This window comes from Pseudonaja textilis, chromosome 1 (assembly GCF_049901715.1).
Source record: "Pseudonaja textilis isolate UNSWEBS1 chromosome 1, rPseTex1.2, whole genome shotgun sequence".
NCBI lineage: Eukaryota > Metazoa > Chordata > Lepidosauria > Squamata > Elapidae > Pseudonaja > Pseudonaja textilis.
This window is the reverse complement of record NC_141990.1, coordinates 215645179-215666269: the sequence shown is the minus strand read 5'-3', so window position 1 is coordinate 215666269 and position 21091 is coordinate 215645179. Positions and strand designations below refer to the sequence as shown.

The window sequence follows — 21091 nt, the reverse complement described above, 5'->3', positions numbered from 1 at the left end:
AAGGGGGCACAGTGTTATAAGGGTCATTCTTTATATTTTTTTGGAGGAAAAGGTGCAAGGAACGTTTATCCAATTTGCAAATGACACAAAATTGGAGAAGATACTTAATATCCTTGAAGACAAAATATAAAATTAAAAGTGATCTTAGAAAGTAAAAAAAAGGGGCTGCAAATAATGGAATGAAACTTAATAGAACTAGATGGAGTCTATTCCCTAGAATCATAAAGTTGCAAGAAGCTTTTTTGACCTGAGGCCAGCCTCTGAAATTTTACAGAGGAAAATGCAGAAGTTTTCTCTTAGGGAACAGAAATCAAAAGCAGATAGATAGGATGGGGACTTGGTGAGGCTGCTTTGGAATAGTAGTTCATTCCAAATGGAAAGTAAATCAGCACTGTGATGTGGTCTTTAAAAAAAGATAAAAGCAATTTTAGATAGTGTTAATATAGTATACTTTCCAATTTCTGGAAATAATTCTTTTATTTTTGTTCTGTTTTGTTCGGAGCCCACTTTGAGTACTATGTCCAGTTTTGAGCACCATGCCTTTTAAGAATAATTTCTTAAAAAGAAATAATTTCTTTTCTTTCCAAAAGAATTGGAAAGTTCAGAAAAACAGCAACAAGGATGACTGGAGGACTAGAAACAAAATCCTTTGCACAGTAGGGAATTTTACTCTTGAGAAAAGACTGAATGGCTTTTCAAATTCCACCAAAGAAAGGCACATAGAAAAGAAAAGGCTTACCTTTCTCATTCCAAGGTACAAGTCACAGAATTTGGGTTTAAACTTATGGCAGGTTCTAATTGAATGTTAGAAAAAAAAAATCTTAGTAGTGAGAGCAACCTAACAGTTGAACCATTATACCAAAAGTTGGCATGTGCTCCTTTGACTTGATGTATTCAGTTTGTCAGACAACCATGTCTTTGGGATGCTTTAACTTGGAGTCCTGCTCTGAGTAAAGGTTGGACTCAGGCCTAGACTGACTTTTCAGTACTGTATTTCCATCTAGTACTAAAGTTGTTCTTGATATATTTCTGTATAGCGTTATTTGGCATGGGGTATAACACAGTCGCCTCCTTGCTTTTTGAAAACAATGTTCAGTCTTGCAGATAGTAAAGGAGACATTTGTGAGATCCAAGCCTTTGCATGTATACAGGTGGTCCTCAACATACAACCTGTTGTGTAGACCTGTGTCAGACATCCCAGTCTCCCCGCCTTCTTGAAGCAACCCTACCATGCTGCTTCTCTGCTTGGATTTCAGCACTCTCTTGTCTCTTGGAGCTGGCTGAAAGACCTCCCTGCCAAGGGTGGGATACGACAAGGTTAACTACCGGTTTGGGATTTACGAGCTTCCCTGCACGCTGTGAGCCGCGTGCCTGTAAATCGTCATCAGCATGCTGTGTGCAGAGATGCAGCCTTTGAAACAGCCCTCTTTTCCTGCTTTTTTAACTGCAGCTGTGCCTCATTTGGCAGCTGAAGTTGTAAAATCAGGAAATAAAGATCAGGTAAGAGCCCAGGTGGGTGCGTGGGCAAAAACATCAGCATAGAACCGGTTCTATGTCTGCTGTTCTTCAGAGCTACCGGTTCTACAGAGGTGGACAGAACCTGTAGAAACCCACCCCTGCTCCCTGCTAAAGGATCTCAGCTTTGTGCCTACTCACATGGAGCTGAAATTCTTTGTGCCTGCTTGTATGAAGTTGAAATCCCTTCAGCGGGAAACTCTGTGCCAACGGATTTTAGCTCTGTGCCTGCTCTCTGCTGATTTCAGCTCCTCTTTATCTCACTCTTTCAGTGTCCAGATTACACAGCAGTACACGAAACGGCGTTTCTGAATCTTTGCGACTGAAATGTTAAGCAACAGAACAAAGATAATATGAGCTTATGGCTGAACCAAGATAAAAAGCTCAGGTTTTTCTGAGTGTGTACAGAAAGGGAGAATTCTTCATTTTATATAGATTGCCAAATATTAAATAATAATTTGAAAATGAAATCAGGACAATATAAGGGAAATTGCTAAGTCACCAATATATGGCTTTTAATGCTTTAATTTTTAATGAAAACAAATGTCCTTTTTTCAGTCTGGTTCTTTTCAAAAATAAGCAAGATGGAATAGGTTGACTGAATTCTCTCTCAGAATGGTTTGGACTTGTTTCAATTGCACTCTTTTTCTAAGGAAGTGATAATGTTGTTGCAGGTGTTGTTAGTGCTGCTGGAATCCTCTGAGAGGCATATTTTTGACCTTTCAGTTCCAGTTCGTCCTGGAATGCCAGCCTTACAACTATGAGTAACAGAATTTTGGCTGTGAACCAAAATGGAAGTGGAAGGTAAAAAAATAAGGATGCCGCATGAAATTGAGCCAAGCCAATTGGTGCGAATCATTCTGGAGCTGACATGCAACTAGAAATGCAATAAACCACAAACAGAAGCATCAAAGAAATCAGGTGTTAAGGAATTAAAACAGATTACTGTCATCCAAAAACAGGAACACTAACAAAGGATATTGATGTAATGCTGGAATAACTGCAGACATTTTAATTTGTAAAAATACATTTTAGAACTGTACAAATGTGTCTCACAGATATCCGCTCATTGATCATTGCTTCTATTATGTTCTATCAAAGTTCAGTATATTCTACAACTTTAAGTATGCACCTAGCTATTTTAATTGCTGACCAAGGTTTGTTCTTCCCCATTTTGGACTTTGCTCTTAATAACGATTCCTGGCATAGCTCCTAGTCATATGAGATAAATATAGATGAGTAACTTCCTCATAGTCAGAATTATTTTACAGTAGCATCATCATTTACCAATTATGTAAATAGGTCTTTTCTTGGGAGTATAATGTGTAAGGCAGAAGGTCTGAGGATTAGTAGGTAGAACACAGGATTAAATCTTTTGTTCTATTCCACCGACAGATTTCAGAAAAAAGTTAATCAAAATATGTTGTTGATCGAAATGTCCTATGCTATAAAGAATGACAGGATTATTTAATTATTTGATATGATGCCAATGCCTAAAAACCATAAAATCTTGTTTGCAATAGGTCACCTGATGTTATCAAGGGCAACATTAAATATGTTTCTGCTGTACCTTTGCTTATTCCAAAAGCTCCATTTTTTTATTTAGAGTCAAGGGCCAGTAAAACCAGACCACATTATATAATAGTATATATGTAATCATACTGCTTAGAGGGAAAATATCTTTATGATACTGAACTGGAAGGCTTGATGGCATTTGGCATTTACAGCCAAAGTGTGAGGTAAATGAACAACTCATTTCCAGAAAAGGGTATAAAAAGAAGAAAATTTTCCATTCTGGTTTTTGAAATGTTGACTATTTCAACATTCATATTGAATCTCCAGATGTTTGGATTAAAACTCCCACATTTAGCATTTATGGCAACATATGGTGGAAATTGAGGTGAAAACAACTGCCTATCTTGACATAAAAATGATTACAGATAGGTTTTGTATCAAAAATGTTATAGAATATGGAACTTTCTGAGTCAGAAATAGCACACTTCAAGAATTAGCAAATAGTGCCAGTGCATGCACTCAATCAATCAATCAATCAATCAATCATCTATCTTCTATGTATTCATCTACTATCATTAAAATTAAAAATGCTTCATAAATTGCTCTCTTGGAATGCATTGAATAACGGTTTATTTCTGTTACATTAAAAATTATAACCTGCTAACTTCTGGAAGCCATGCTCTTTGGGATCATGTGAAGATTTGTAACCATAGTGCAGTACAATTACAGAACCTTTATTTACTCATTGTTTTATTACTTTAATTTTATTATAATTTCATCTTTACCAAATTCTTATACAGTTGCATGCAGAACATGATAAGATGTGCTGGAATGTATTACAGATTCCCAGGAGGGAAGGATTGCATTCCAGAGAAGGAAGAGACACCTCAGTTCAGCTAGTATGGGTGAGAGTGAGAGGACATGGGTGAAGTTGGCTCCTCCCGATTAGTTCCCTGAGTTTACTCTTTATGGGGTGGTAGCATGCTTTAGTTTGGCAAGATTTTGCCTTTAGGTGAGGAATAACAAAGAAATCTGCTTGGAAGATTTACAACATGTCTGCCTTGGCTTTTGGAGTGTGAAATAAAGCTAGCAAACAGTAAGGCATTTTCAATAACATTTTAATAGACTGAAAGGCCTATTCTGAAAAAGGATGTTTATCATTAATTTGTTTATATGTATTAATTTGTTTATTCTACGTGCACAGTATATGGTCAATTCAGAGCAGACTCCCAGCAGTTGAAATGAAAGCATCCATAATAGTAAATAGTAAATATATACATAATACAAATATATACATAATATATACAAATATATACATAAAACTAATTAAAATCATATCATAAGAATAAATTATATTAGTGACAATGAAGAAATAAAACTTGAGCTCAAAGCAAAATACAATAACTATAAATTATTATAAATACTAAAGAAGCAATTCAAAGTAAAAGAAATTAAACATGATGATTGATTCAATCAAACACTCTTTACAAAGTTTTATTTTCAGTAGCTTCCAGAACATCAGAAGAAATGGACTAACTCTTTTTCATTCTTAGGGAGGGTCACAGCAACAACTAAGAAACAGTGCCTCTTGGTCTCCTTTCATTTTACATCAAGAACATATTGAATAGGGTGATTCATATATGACAAAGCAATCTAGTAGGTATTTAGGTGCCAAGCCCAAAGGAATCCTAGATGAGATGGCAAGATAGCCAAAGACCATTACATGGAAACCAAATAAGTTTTTCTGAGAATGGTGTCTATAATCAATCAACAATAAGACTTACTTTCTGGCAATTTGGCAGCTATAACCACAGACGCCTCCAAAAAAAAGTTCTCCGTGTCAGAGTAGATTTATATAGCAGGAAATAATTCTTGGTCTCACAACGGTCAGTCTTTTAAAGTATGGGCTTGGACTTCAAATCAGACCTAGATGTGTCCACTACATTATGTTAGCATTATATTATTCAATATTGAGCCCTGGTGGTGCAGTGGTTATACTGCAGTGTTGCAGGCAAACTCTGCCCACAGGCTGGAATTCGATCCTAGCAGGGCTCATGGTTGACTTAGCCTTCCATCCTTCCAAGGTTGGTAAAATGAGGACCCAGATTGTTAGAGGCAATCTGCAAATAATGCTTACATTGTAAACTTCCAGGACAGTGCAGTAAAGTGATATGGAGCAATATATAAGCCTAAATGCCATTGCTATGACTCTGGTAACAAAATCTTATTCCAGTTTGAGAATCTGAATCCATTAATCTTCCAGAATTATCCTGATCCCCACATACATTATATAATCCATTATACAATCCAAGGAAGATATGCCCAGCACATAGCTAGGCGGGCTCTGTTCAGCTAGCAATGTGTAATAACGAAGCAACTTTTTTCCACTTTCTTTCCTTCCTCAAACACTTATATGTCAATGTGTCATAAGGGAAAAGAACTCCATCCTGGGAAATCCTTTTGAAAAGGAAGCACAGATGCAGCGTTTTGTTCTGCTGAGTTGTATAAAATATAGCTTGTAAATATCCTAAAGTGGTCAGTGCTAGGCCAAGTGCGGAAGTTTGCTACAGGCAGATAGGTAGAAAGGAGAAGCGAAGCTGACTGAATTCTCCCAGCTTCCTGATCCATTTTTTTTTTTTCAGAAAAGAATTTTTATTCCCCACCTGAACTCTGAGCTTTTCCAAAACTCAGCTACATCAATGTACCAGGGAACCCATTGGACTTGGGACTCTTCAAGCCACGTGACTGGACAGCATCCTTCATTGTGCCCGAGGACAGATGGCAAGCTTAAAGGACACAGAGCAGGCTGTGTGATGATGATAACCCTGTTGTCTCAACCCAGAGGAATCACCAGAGCTCTCAAGAGGGCGGGTTTGTCCCACCTCAACATTCCAGCATGGCTCTGACTAACAGACCTGAACAAACTAATAACAGAGACTCACAGATGCTCAGTGTTAGCCAAGTGTTTACTTTGGTTTTGACTGCATACCTAAAATCTTTACTTAGCTCTGCTCAGTTGCTAAAATAAAAGGAATCAGGCAGAAGCATTGATTTAAAAAAAGGGGAGGGCTTAATGAGTTAAGCAGGAAGATAACAAATTCATCTCGTATCTAAGCAGCTATTTCTGATGATAAAAAGCTGTGGAGGAAGAAACCTATACACCGTGCTGCTCCTACTTATCCTTCAATATCTCGGATTTCATTTTCTTCATTGCACACCAGTAAAATCATGGACATATTGGACCAGAAATTATGAAGGTTGGAATCCAAATATCTGGAAGAACCCAGGCCGCCGTGTTTATCAGGAAGTCAAATGGCCACATTAGACCTGTTATTTTAATGGTATTGATATGTATCTTTAGCAACCTACACCTAACCATCACTGTACCACTATGTTGTTGGCAGTTGGAAGTTCTGACTCTCCGTACATCATCTGTTTAGATGAGCAGGGAGATATTTTTTAAGAGTCCAGCCTGACCATGTCAATGACACATCCAACCCTTCTTCCATTTAAAAAAAAATTAAAGGTGTTTGAAGAGACTTTGATTTATGGAGTCCTTAGTGGTCTTTGAGCTTGATTGTTTTTTTGCAGCTGTTTCATTATCAATCTGGGTAACACCATCAGTACTATTGCCACAATAGTATATGTGGCATATAGTATATGAGCTACATATATTCTCTTCTGTTGATACTTGTATTTATGTAAAAAGGTGAAGATTCCCACAAGTTAAGCTTGAGTGAAGTGATTTTCTAAGAAGCTATATGAAAGTCATTGATTCCTTGTGTTTTGTTTCTTTTCCACTTCCCAATGTAACCAGTATTTTGGAATTTCCTATCCCATTAGTGTTCATCAGAATTAGCTAAAAGTTACTTGCTGGGATCTTTTCTTTAATACAAGTAGCTGTGCCAAAAGAATAGCAATAGCACTTAGACTTAAATACCATTTCACAGTCAAAATATTGCCCCAAACAATCTGGGTCCACATTTTACTGACCTTGGAAGGATGGATGGCTTGAGCTGGTGAGGACTGACCTTCTGGCAGTGGGCAATAGCCTGCAATACAGCATTCTAACCACAGCGCCACCACAGCTCTTTTGTTGCCCCTGCTGATGTTAGCCTTTACAATAAATGTGCTCTTTCCAATTGGAATTCCTATCATGCTAGAAAATTCTGATTATGGCTGGGCAATAGCAAACAAATTAATCCTTCTAAGGTCATTATAATGCATTGTTTTATTCTTTGATCATGTGTTGTTGGAGAATAGCAAGTCAAGCTAAGGATTTCTACCCCACACCCTTAATTTGAATTGCCAGGGCCGGGAATTTCCACATAATATGATTTTAGACAAGGCTAAAAAAGCCTTAATCTCGTTTAAAAAAACACCTCAGTATGCAAACTGGGCCTAGAGATTCCCCTTCCAGGAGGAAGTAACTTTAACTTAGGTAATAAATAGGTGGAAGAGTGTTACCAGGCCTGAGTGTCAAGAAGTTGGATTGTGCCCATGCATTGGCTGTAATAATTGTTACGGAAGGCTGTGCTTATAACCCTGTTGCTGTTTTATGTTCATTGTTATTTCATGGTATTTTGCTTGTACTGTATATTTGAGATACCCATTCATTGATTTCAGATGGGAGGCCATATAAATTGCAGTAATAAATTGAATAAAAATTGGACAGAGCAATTTGAGTTGCTCGTACACATCATGATAACCTAGACTTGTTTCATCCCTCATTTATTAAATGAGCTATGTCTTCTATAGGAAGTGTCATTTTCCTTGGTTGCATTCCAGTGCAAGTTGAAGCATAATAAATATCTAATTCAGCAGGCCCTACATGTCTGCTTAAATGACTCATGCTGATCCCTTGGAAATGAACAACATATTCAGCTGTAGATGGTGCAATTGTGTGCTTTGGCTTGTTTAAGCAAGAAAAATCATTTAAAAAAAAATAGAAGTATGCTAAAAGTATGTATCCATTGGAAGTGATATCAAACCATAACCAAACGTAAACATGGTCTCCTATGCATTTTGTCCTCCCAACTATGTGTAATCTTTTATCCTTGTTGTTTTCTCATTCACAATGAACTGAAGAATGATGATCATGTGTTGTAGAATGTAATAGATATGTACATGATGCTAGAAGTGACTTTTAAGAGGTTGCAGGCCATTGGATATGCTGGCTGAGAACAATGGAATTATAGACAAATGTTGGAAAACTCCAAATTGGGAAGGGTAGTTTTTATGCCATTTGTCTGAATTTTAATCTTTAGTGCTATAAATGGACATATCTAATGAGAGGGTAGTCATCATTGTATTCCTTTAAAAATGCTATCTCATAACTCTGACATAACTCCAAAAAAGAGAAACATTTTATATAGCATTCAATTTATGGAAATATTTCTACGTTGCCTTGTGTCTCTGAGAAGGCATTCAACTTAATTTTTCTTTAAAGTTGACAAAATAAACAATGGATTAGACTCTGGCCTATAGTTGTTAAAGAGAGAGGGATCTATGAAGGTTTTCTAGGAGGGGACAAACTAGACCTTCCTTCAAGGCAATGACAGGCAGAAAAGAACTTGATCAATAAGAATAGAAGGAGCATTTTTACAAAGGAGGACCCCATGTTCATTCAGGTTAAGTAAGGTCTGCATGCAATTTAGGTGGGTCTATGATAATTTGCTGCAGCCAACTTACCATGGCCAACTCACTACAGCCAACTCACTGTGGAACAAATCACTTTGGGACAAGAATTACACTAACATCAAAGAAATTGTCAAGAATATTAAAGAAATAATGCAAATGGAGGGACAGAATGAAATGTAAATGACAAAAATTAAAATATTTTTTTAATTTTACATCATTAAATTGAATTGTTAAATTGCCATGCGGTGAGTGGGCTATGGCAAGTTGGCCACAGCAAGTTGTCCTATTCCAAATTTAGGCTTAACTACATGAAGAGTTGAGGCAAAAGGCATTTTTACTGAAGTATTAAAAATTAATGCCTGAAAAACAGAACAAAAAACTTTGGATGAAGTGTTCCCCAATATTGCAGCCCAGACAACTAAATTTCTGTATAGCTGAGAAGGTGTATCAAAGCAAGGTGAGGTCTTACCTTTGGTTCACTTATCACAGTTTCTCTGCTTCGTATGCTTTCTGAAGCTTTATATTTTCTTCTACATTCACAAAAAAGGAAAAATCAAGTGAAAAACAAAAGATTCCAGCACTATAGACATCTGAGCAATCACATGTCACTGACAACACAGTCCCTCTTAAAATTATTTCCACATTAATCAAACTAAATCATTACTTTACATTTCTTCTTATCCTGTATTGCAGGAAAATTGAGGTACAGAAAATACATAGCAATATATAGCAATAATCATCCAGATTTTAAAAACTGAACATTTAGTTATCTCTCTCTGTTTCCTTAGAGTACAATAAAATAGAGCCATTCAGAGACAAGTACATACAGTAAATATATGATGTCATTTCATGAGGTTTTCCTTCTTCCATTCTGTTCTTAAAACTCTTATGAAATGGTCTGGCTGCAGTAAACAAGTGAGCTGCCAAGCCTGAACACTGGTCAATTTATGGGTTGCATCTGCCTGCTTCAGTCAGTTCAAAGAATCTGAATTTGTTAAAAAAAAAAGTCAGTTCAAAATAAAATAGTGAATACAGACACAGCAACACTGTTTGAAGCGTAAGGAGGAAATTTACAGAACCAAACAAACATAAAAGTCCCTAAAATGAACTCAAGCAAATTGTTACGCTAAATCTTGTCTCTTTCTCCACAAACACAGAAAACACACAATGAAACCCATACGTATTTTTAGAATTACAAGGTTGATCTATTTATTTATCAAATTTAATGCATATGGCCACTCAATTGACATTCAGTTCTGGGGGACAAACTGTCAATAAAATAACCACATGGACAGGGTTTTTTTTTAATTTTAAAAAAATAGTGTGTGGAGCAAAAAACCCAACAAAATGAATAGCTGTCACCTAAATAGTGGATTAAAACTTTGATTGCCAAACAATAAAAACATAATATGATAAGTAAAGTTTTGAAATTATGCAGCATACCTTTGATAAGTACTTACACACCTTAGTCTATATATACTTGTACTTAAGCAGGCATGTAATATAAAGTAGGTATATGTAAGAAAACATGCACAGACATGCACAGGACAACTCAATTTAAACATGAATTGTATTCTGACGCTCCAATTCTGGTGTTTTAAAATTCAACTGGTCCCAATTTATCTGGCATGATTCCCATTTTGTGGGATCTATGATACACTTAATGATACAAAAAAACAAACTAACAAATAGGATCGCTATTTGTATACCAGGCTTGTTCAAATTTTGCAGCAAAATAATACAGGCTGGATTCACTCTAAATCAGTAATTACTCCTCAGTACTATAGAGATTGACATGAAACTTTACTATGTTAAAGTGTATCTGATTTCAATGGCTATGTGGAAAACAAGGCACTAAACTAGTCCGTAGTTCAATGTGACTGATTTCTCAGTGCTGGAGAAATGCTTTTGCACTGCTGGACTATATACAATTTCATGTAATGGCTGCTGTCCCATGGCTGCAATCTGTGCACACTTAAATGAGGACATATTGCGTTCAATATACCAAAACATGTACAGGATAGCTCATAATTAAGCATGTATATAGGATAACTCATCATTTCCAAAGTTAAGAAAATATAGATATGTGTATGAGATTATGGAAGTTATATCTTAAAACTTTTACTTGTTCCTCATGTAGACTTAAGCTTCCAGTTCCTCGCCATCTTGTTAGTTCTCCTTTAAACTTGATCCAGTTTTTGATGTCTTCTATAGACATGCATTCTAAATGCTGTCTCTCCACAAGTCAATTATTTCCTGTGATTTGGCTTGTATGCTCCTATTAATACATCCCAAAATAACATTTGGGTTTTTAGCATGTGCATTACACTGCTTGCTCATGTTTAACTTGATTGACAAGGGCACCCACATATTTCATATGTACTACAACTAAACCAGGTTTTCCCTCACGGTGGATTTGATTTAAATGAAATTGATTTAAATCATGATTTAAATCACGAGTAAAAAGGCTTGATTTAAATCAACTTGTTTTAAATCATAATTTTAAAGAGCAACTGTCATGTCTGTCCTGCAGCAGCTCCTCCTCTGATCCGTTGACTCACCATACTTAAAATATTGCAGAATATGCAGCCTCATGCTACATAACTAAGCTCCATTTCATGCTGAATAAACTAATCAATGTATCTTAAGTAGAAAATTATCTTTAATATATACTCCAAAAGCATTTTATTAACATGAATTTGATAAAAATCATGTTAATAAAAAGGACATTAGCGGACCTCGCCCGAGCGCGAGACAAACGCTGAAGAAAAAGAAGAAGAAGAATAATTTGATAAAAATCAAAAAAATCTCATTTAAATTTTAAAAATCCATTTTTTTCAACTTAAAAAAAAATTTTTTTATCCACCCTGTTTTCCCTATCCTATACATATATTTTTTTCTTATTAACATACACAACTTTAAATTTCTCCCAGTTAAATTTCATTCTACTTTAGTCCAGCAGGCTTAGAATCGTCTCTGAAGTATTTATTAAGTTTATATGCTGCCAATCTCAATGTTGAACCGACATTGTATGGCTTATAAAATGATAAAAGGAGAGAGATAAAAATAGTTAAAATTAGTAAGACTTAAATTGAGACTGAAGTATTAATTGTTCCTCCCAGTTTTATTTAATTTATAAATCTCACAGACTTTCTCTCTAATTCCTCATCTAAGTCACTGATAAAATTGTTGAACAGTAAGGGGACCAGAATAGAACCCTGTACTATTCTACTTAATAATGCTTTCTTAACCAATATACCGGTAGGTTGTTATGAATTTTCTCTAGGTGTCTTCATTCACTACAATATGAATACATGTAGCTCATATTTCACATTTTATTAATGATATCCTGAGAAACTTCACCAAATATTTGCTGAGGCCAAGGTACATTCCCTTGATCTACTGAGCTAGTAACAACAGAAGAGAATATATGTACCTCAGGGTTGATTTGTGATGTTTTCTGAATTTAGTTGTTTGCTTGCAGATGTTTCATTACCTGACTGGGTAACATCATAAGTGCTGGTGAATGTGGGGTTTGCTCCTTTTTTGTATACATTAGCTTTCCCTGCCAGAATTGGTGGTTTTCTTCTTCCTAGTTCCTTGATTAAGCTACCATCTTGTGTTTTGTTTGTCTAGTGTTAAGCTAGTAAGTTTTATCGGAAAGGGATACTCTGTCATGACTTGTTTATGACAAACTCAAACTCTTGTTAATTGATGCATTCTTCCACAAATTACAAATTCCACGAATAATCTTGAGAACCTTGTCCATGTAGATAGTAAGCTGGAAGATCTGTCATTTTCCATGTAACCCTTCTTCCTTTTTTTTTTTTGCAGATACAAACATTAGTTCTCCCTGAGTCTTCTGGGTCCTCTTATTCTCAGAAACCGCACTTAGCTATCTCTTTAGTCCCTTCAGAACTCCAGGATGTATTTGATCTGGCCTTGGAGATATTAATTCATTCAAATTAGTTAAGTGGTCTTCCAGGCTTTCTGTGCCTGGCCTGAGCTGCTTTTCCCCTCTTTTTTATTGGCACAATAAGCCATCTTTGTCTGTAGAGTTAAGCTGGGTGAGGAGGTGGGGATAACTGAAAAGGCTCATCTTCAAATTATGCTCTCAGTTCTTAATGAATGGGCAGATTCCACATGGAACAAGTGATCTCAGAAACATCAGGTCCCAAGCCATACAGATGGCTTGAACTGCACCCAAAAGTTTACCAGCAGTCATTTCAGCTTTTGCTCAAAATAAAAAATAAAAAATCAGCAGGGCAAACTGATGCACAAACTGGAGCTGTACAAAGGAGAAAGGCCCATCTAGGTATGACTTCTGTCTGGTTTTCCAACAGAACCCATAAATCCAGAAAAACTCTCAGATGCTCAGCTGGTATGTCTGCTTTCTGCAGGGGAGTGCAAACCTATCTTATGTCATAGATAAGCCTGCTCTGGAATCTGGAGGCTTCTTAATCAAAGACACTCCATTCTGCTACGATTAATATTAAAGATAGGAAATGAAATGAAATGAAATAAACCAACAAACAGTCTATTTCTCCCCGTTCAGATTCTAACAGCATCTAGCACTGGGTCATAACCTTGATGAGATACCCTATTTAACCTAGATTGAAGATAAGTAACTCAGTATCTTCAACATACACTCAATTCCTCATCTCATGAAGATAACACCCCCACCCCCATTTAATGTAGTTATTGTGTAAATGATACGAATAACCCGGCAATGGGATTCCCAACCGTTTAGGCCTTACCTGGCCCCATCCTTACCAATTCGAACTGCACACTTGTAACGGAAGAGAATCACTGAGAAAAAAATCAGCATCAAGCATCAAACTTATTGATCAGAAGGATACCAATATTATTAATGGGACTGAAGGCAGCTTAGATGTCCAGCAAGTTTAAGCAGCTCATATTCCCAAACCAAGTCCTCTCACAAATCATCCTCAAATGTGATCAATGTTCCCCCATGCTCAAAGCTAAATCTTTACTAAAACTAATCCATATAATTAACACTCTCCATAGCTCTGGCCCATCATCTTCTCAACAACTTTCCTTACAGAAGCAAAGCTGGAGACAGGTTAAGAGTTACCCAAAACAGCTGGGTCAAGGAATGAATACTTTAATCCCTTTTTGTACTCTTCAGGCAAAAGGGTATCACCTTCTCCGAAGAGGCATTTACCACAATGCATAAAGGACCTTGTGTTCTCGGCCAGGGAAGGGCATTCAGTCAACGGGGTGGATCTTCCATGTGGATTATTTGCCCTAGTTGAGCATCAGAGTAGAAATAATAAAATTGGGGTGACTTGTTCAAGGATGGGAATCTTTCCTTGTGCCCTGAAGGATGCCTGATCCCTTCAAGCCCTATGATTGGGCTTTCTGATATAAATGGTACATGTTCCCTTTCTGGAAGTCATAACTTTGCAGATGTTTTGCTTCCCACCTATCTTTCGACGCATTAGAAGTACCAGGTTTTACCCCAGCTGCATTCACTAGAAACAATGCTCTCCTATAATTGGTTTGCTTTTGTCTCAGTGGGTCAAGTGATTCCAACCTTCATGTTCATCTCCACCTCCATCTTGAATAAAACCTCAATGGTGAATAGTGGCCAGGCTGCATCACTTCTTTCTGCTGGCTGCATCTTTCTATCTTGCCTTCCCAGGAATTAAAGCTCTGCAGATGCTGAGTATACTTCTCCCCCATGTTTCAATTCTTCTACTCACCCAGAAATATGTGAATCACTTTAAGTGTAATTGTGCAAGCCACAGTTTGAGAACTCCAGTATAATCAAATTTTCTGCTGATACAAGGAAGGGGTGGATAACATTTACTTAGTAATGGCAAAAGATCTTTAACCTTCACTTTTTAGGACAAAGCTAGAGCCTCTATGGATTTAGGGTGTTTAGTTTTTCCCTTTTTTTCTCTTCAGTTTCCACAAAAATACCAATGCTAATACAGCAAAATCCCAATTTTCCCATCAAATGTTTTTCTTAATTAATACAAATAGGGGTCATAGGTTCTTTCCACAACGTAATAATTCTTTCAGATACTCTAAAGCAGCTGAGGAGAAAAAGCAGCGGATGGTTAATCTGCAGTACTATAAAAAGGGAAAACTTCCTATTGCTCAAAAGCACTATCAGAGGAAGCTTGCTTAATCAATCAACCAACAGACTTTAGCACCTCACAGAAGGGAAATGGTTGCAATTTCCTTTAAGGTTTTCTAAAAGATTCCAACAGAATTATCCCCAAAGCCTGGCCAAGTTTTTTGGCCTCTAAAAAAAAATTCTAAAATGGTTACCCAAAATAAAACAACCTGGCATTAAGTCAGTACATCCCAGTATTTTGTTTTTCTTAACCAATAAACAGGAAATTCCAGAATGTTCCACTGTATCTCTTTCCTGAGTCAGATTTCTCATACAGAGCGCTATAACAAAATTATATCTTACAAAACAAACACGGGATTTGCCAATATAAATTCATTCCCATCTTGTATGAACATTATATATTTCCCCTTAATTCCACATTATTGGCTGGAGAAGTGCATGTAGTGATATCACCACATAAAACTGACGAATGCTACAGTCTCACTTGAGACTTTCAAGAAGAGATTGGAGTGCCATTTGTCAGAAATGGTGCAGGGTCTCCCGCTTGGGGGACTAGATGACCTACAAGGTCTCTCCCAACTCTGATTATCTGTTATCCAGGGGTGGGATTCTACCAGTTCACACCTATTCTCTAGAACTGGTTGTTAACATTCTAAACAGTTCAGAGAACCAGTTGTTAGAAGAAATTACTGGCCTAATCCTGTAAGGAAGGCAGAAAGGAAACATTCTGGTGTTGCTTACAAAAACTGCCTCTCCGTTAACCCTTATTACATTCTTAGCAGGACTAGACTTCCTGTCTCAGGAACTTCTCTGGAGTTTTTTTCCCCTCCTTTGCTGGTACTTTGCTTGTGTGGAGTGACCATTCAAAGTTATAATGGCATTGAAAAAAGTGACTTATGACCATTTTTCACACTTACGACTGTGGCAGCTTCCCCACAGTCATGAGAGGCCAGGCGAGGTGCCTCAATATGAGTGATATTGAGTTGGCCACACCCAGCCAATAATATGACCACCAAGCCACGCCCACTGCCTAAGCCACAGCCACAGAACCTGTTGTTAAAAATTTGAATCCCACCCCTGCTGTTATCTGTCTCCTGACAATCATAGTTCCAGCTAGCAATGGTACAAATATGCCTGGGAACTCCTTTTGGTCTGCCATGTTGCCCTGAACTAGCCTTCATCTCATCCCCAGTCCATGAATAAGATAGGCTTCAACTGACCTTGGTGTTCAAGTAGTGCTTCCCTCATTCTAACAACAAGGATAGCTTCAATACATGCAAAATCCATTCGGTTTTATCACTCATTACCTTATAGGGAAAGTGGTGCCTGGGAAAAGAGGCAAGTAAAAGCAGGTTAGGGATTTTTGTTTCATGCTGGTATAGTTTCTCGCAATTTAAATCTGGGTGGAGAGCACTTTAATTCCAAGAAAGGCTCAATGAGTCAAACAGCTGTATTTATATTTACTGAATCATCTCCAAAACTCAAGGCACGTTTGCATATTTTTTTGGAGGGGGGGGGGATGTTTCAGTGTAATACTAGATTTTTTTCTTAGCACATCACAAAACCTGATCACTGCACCAGATTGAAAAAGGAAGTATTATATAAGTTTCCCTCTGCCAGTCCTGTCTAATAAAAATATCCATGTGGCAAGAGAACCAGTTATCCTAGAAGAGGTGGTTCTTAAGACTGAAAAGTCTCTCATCTCCTTCGTTTCATTGGTGGCAGCACAGTGATTTCCTTTTCATTTGTCACAATTATTTTATTAATAATTATTTCCCCCTCCGCCTAGTAACCATTCTGTATTTACAAATGACCCAAAAAGCAGACACGGTGTTTCCGCTCCTCAGTTGGTCAACTTCTGCTTGGCTTCTGAAGGGTTTTCAGTGTTTCAAGGTCAGTGATGATGGATGTGTCAAAGCCTCAGTAATAACGAGGGAATGGAGAACAGAGTTTGGCTTTTGTTCAAGGTTCACTTCACTCATCTGACCTGAAAGCTCTCTCTGGGGTGCATGGGAGATCTCTGAAGAACGCACAAAAGGGCAAGGAGGACAAAGATACAGCTGCTGATTCAGAGTTTTGGAAAGGAGCTGGGTAGTTACTGAAATCCAACACAAACAAGACATGATGATAGCAATCAGCATCTGCCTGAAAGGCAGGTGAAGATCCTAGCAAAGGAGATAGGGGAAAGGTATCTCTACTCTAATAATCAAGTTGTAGACTTTTTAAACGTAAGAAATCATTTATAATGTATGGACAAAGGGATGTGAGGATGTTTACAGAAGATGAATACATTTTTAATTCAATCCAGTTCAGAAAATCCTGTTTCTTTCTTGTTTAAACTTGTTTAATGTCCACTCCTTTCTTTTTTTAAGATACAGCAGGATAGCCTCAAAAGTTTTGCTTTCAATAGCTACAGTTTAAGATGCCAGGTCTGAAGCCAGGATTTGATCTTGGCTAGTTCTTGCTATTTATAATTAAAGATGCCATGGTTGGAGTTGCAATACCTTAGAATTCACATAGTGCTATGGTTAACATAAAATCAAATAGTTAATATTCTTTCCCCTTTTGAAGTATGTATTACGAATAGCCGAGCCTGGGCTGTTCAGGTTGTTTATTAAAGCATTGGAGCTGTTGAGAAAAGGTGCTTTCTGCAAGATGTAACTGGACTTTCTGGTTTTTCTTTGAAAACGTTTCACTTCTCATCCAAAAAGCTTCTTCAGCTATGACTGGATGGTGGGGAATGGAAGGATTTATACTCCTTGCAGACAGCTGGTCATTTGCATTGAAGCTGTTATTTCCGAAATCTGACTGATTGTAAAGGAAATATGTCCAACAGCATTTCAAAAGATGGACAGCATTCTAAATGATTTGAGATGTTTCCATAGAGTACTTTTATTAACTTAGTTTACATGCCAAATCAAAGCCAGAAACATGATGTATCAACACAATAATCTCTTCAAACTCGATTGCAGAAAATATGACTTCAGCAACAGAATGGTCAACGCCTGGAATGCTCTACCCGCCCGCAGCTTCAATCACAAACTGTATACCATGGACCTCACCCCATTGCTAAGAGGTCCGGAAAGGGGGCATGCAGAAGCTCACCAGCATGCCTACCCTCCCTGTCCCCATTTATCTATATTTACTTCCTTTGTTCATGTTTATGTTCATACCTATACTTGTTATTTTGTACATGTTTGACAAACAAATAAAATAAATAAAAATAAAATAAACAATGTGGGAACCCATTCATTGCAGTTTCTAAATTGTGGCTGAATAGTCAATTGTGATTTATACAGAAAACAATGATTAAGGAATATGTATTTTAGCCCATACATAATTTCAATCACTCAAATGTCCAAAAAGGGATTTTTTTTCTTTCTCTTCATTAGAAATCTAATATAATTTCTCCCACATTTTTCTCCGTTCTCCCAAGTTTTATTATATCTAATTGCTGACAACTAGACATAATAAAAATAGAACTTTTAAAAAGGATGGGTACTATCCTGATCCCCATTCTTCTGCATTAATTATAATGTGCAATGATCTTTTGGACAAATGAATACTGCCAAGCCTGCAAGCTCTCACACTTTAAATTTCAGTTAACAACTTAGTCAAGTCAAAATTGTCAGTCTAAATCTCTAACCCATCCATTTTCAGTTCATTTTTGGACACAAGTGACCTTTTTTCTTTTTCGGTCAGAAAATGAATGCTGATGTGCTTGTCAAAAGGCATTAGCACATTAGAATGAAGCATAAGTAAAAGGGGTGAGAAAAAAACAACAAATGAAAAATCTTTCTCCCCCCAAATGAAGTATATTTGCTCAGGTATTCCAGTTTTTGATCAGACATCATACATTGAATCATTAACGAATCATTTTCTATGTTTGCACAACATGTTAGACTAACACAGTCTTCATGCAAAAACAGCCATAAGAAAAATATTAACCACTTCTCAATAGTGAATAATCTTCAAGGACTGCTAGCACTTCAGAATCCCCTGCCCAAATTCATAGAGACAAGCTGGTAAGCAAGTGCATAGAACTGAACTGGTTTTGGAGGAAAGAAAAATCTATTTCAGTGCAATTTTAGTAACAAGGTACAGTTTTAAAGATACAACCTTTTGTGGGCTGGGAATTTTGGCATGTCAGGGGCATTCTTACAGAACAGCTGTCCCAGGGAGCACACCCAATCACTCATTTATCAGGAATCTTCTCACCAAACCAGAGGCAGTTCTGTTTTGCAACATGCTACTTCTTTATTCATTTTAATCAAAGGGCTTTATAAGAAGAAATGAAAATCAAGTCGGTATGGAGAGAGCTAATCTGGTGTAGTGGTTAAGGCACCAGGCTAGAAACTGGAACATTGTGAGTTCTCGTCCTGCCTTAGTCGGAAAGCCTTCTGGGTGACCAGGAGCCACTCCTGTTCAGCCCAAGAAAATAGGCATGGGTGGGATTTTCCTGGTTTGGGCGAACCTCTAGCTCCAATGGTCAGCGAACCAGTTATCTCCAACGATCAGGTTGGCCTGCCCACCTGCCCCTGCACTGTACTTACCTATATCCTCTCAGCTGATACGTGCGGCAGAGCAGATTGCTGCATCTCAGCTGTGCTACTCCCCAGAAGTAACATAGAAGATAAGTAATTTTGAAAGCTGTGCACGCAAAGTGTGTGATCACCAAACCGGTTATTAAACCGGGATAATCCCACCCCTGGAAATAAGCAAGAGCAAACCACTTCCAAGAAAACTTCAAGGACTAGTCCAGGCAGTTGCCAGGAGTCCCCATTGACTTGAAAGCACAATAATAATGAAAATAAATAGAGATTGCCTATGCCAAGATAAGAGTTATTGGACATATTGATGCTCAGGAATGTTACAATACAGACTTCAGGTGTAACAATAACACATAAAAAGGGAATCTTTTCTACTATGGAGGTTTTTTTTATTATTATTGCTGACATTTCAGCCAATGCACACTCATCTTGACTTTACAAATTGGTACAACTCATACTGGCAATGTAATAATTCATTGTTATTTTGGTTCATAATGACACTGTGATGAGCCAGGGCATGGCACAAAGGCACCATAATAATCAGTAGGAGTCCTTTTATTAGCTCCAGCTTTGCCCCTAATGTCCTGATTACCTTCTGGCTGGAGAAAAATTCTCCCAGGAACAGCCTTTGGCTGTAGACTATCAAGTTCAAAACATGGTTAACAAAAAATTGTAACTATAATCAAAGCAAGATGAGGTAATTAGTCCAGCAGAGCAAGAGAAGGAATTCCAGACGTGAAGTAATTCAACCTAGTTGGGAAGATGCCAGGAACGCAGATAATCAAAGTCAACACAAGATAAACTCACATTTGTTCCCAGCAGCTTGCATCTCTTTTAAACTCTCATCCCCAGGTATGGCTAATGAAGGGAATCAGGGCCCTTCCCTCTCTGTAAGCCATGCAACCCACATTGCTCTCTTCTCCATTCCTCCCTCAGTGCCCTAGGATGAAGAGGGGGTGGGCCTGGGAGTTCTTCTAAATTCTTTCTCCCTTGTTCTACCTTCCCCTGCTCTGCCCAGCGGACTTTGCCCTTCCCCAGTTTTCTTCACAGCCAACGGAGCCACACTCCCATTCCCTGTCAGCTGTTCATCTTCCTCCTCGGATTCAGACTCTGACAGATGCATGACAAACACAATGAAGTATACACCAACTGTATAACATGCTAGATTAAAATGTGGTTGGTTTTTTTGTGTTTGGAATATCATCAAATGCTTCAATTTATGCAAAAATCTGAAAGGTTTCAATGGAACTTTTAACCTGATTGTTTAATTACAGAATTGCATTCTAATAAACTGTGGTTAGCTTAATCAGGTTTTTCTAAGTTAAACCACGTTTGGTTTCACACATAAATCACAAGCCACTGATTATAAGCCATAATGGCTGGTTTCACAGACCATGCTATGCCAAACCTAGATAAACCATATCATTGTTTAATGCAATGTTTGAAAGCATTCAGCAACACAACAAAGTTGCGTCTCAGGTCCAGACAGAATAGCAATAGCACTTATAGACTTTTATACCACTTCACAGTGCTTTACAGCCTCTCTAAAGTGGTTTACAGAGCCAATATATTGCCGCCAGCAATCTGGGTCCTCATTTTACTCACCTCAGAGGGATGGAAGGCTGAGTCAATCTTGGGCCTGCAATCATAGCTTTCAAGGCCTATTTTTATCAATTTCAAACCAAAATCCAGTAAATGACATTCAGCAACATCAGATTTGAAACTGTCCCTATATAGTAGAAACATCCATAAGAGAAGCATTGTA

General features: G+C 37.5%; 1 protein-coding gene and 1 long non-coding RNA gene across 2 annotated transcripts in view; both read right to left on the bottom strand.

Moving 5' to 3' along the window:
- Positions 1-21091, bottom strand: part of LOC113441222 (leucine-zipper-like transcriptional regulator 1) — a 51720-nt gene that overhangs the window by 29983 nt on the left and 646 nt on the right. The gene's annotated exons all lie outside the window — the stretch shown is intronic.
- On the bottom strand, positions 1657-19384 carry LOC148128018 (uncharacterized). Its single transcript, XR_015740816.1, has 3 exons — positions 19330-19384; positions 9140-9200; positions 1657-1837 (listed from the first exon to the last, which is right to left on the bottom strand). It is a non-coding gene; the product is annotated as an uncharacterized LOC148128018 (long non-coding RNA).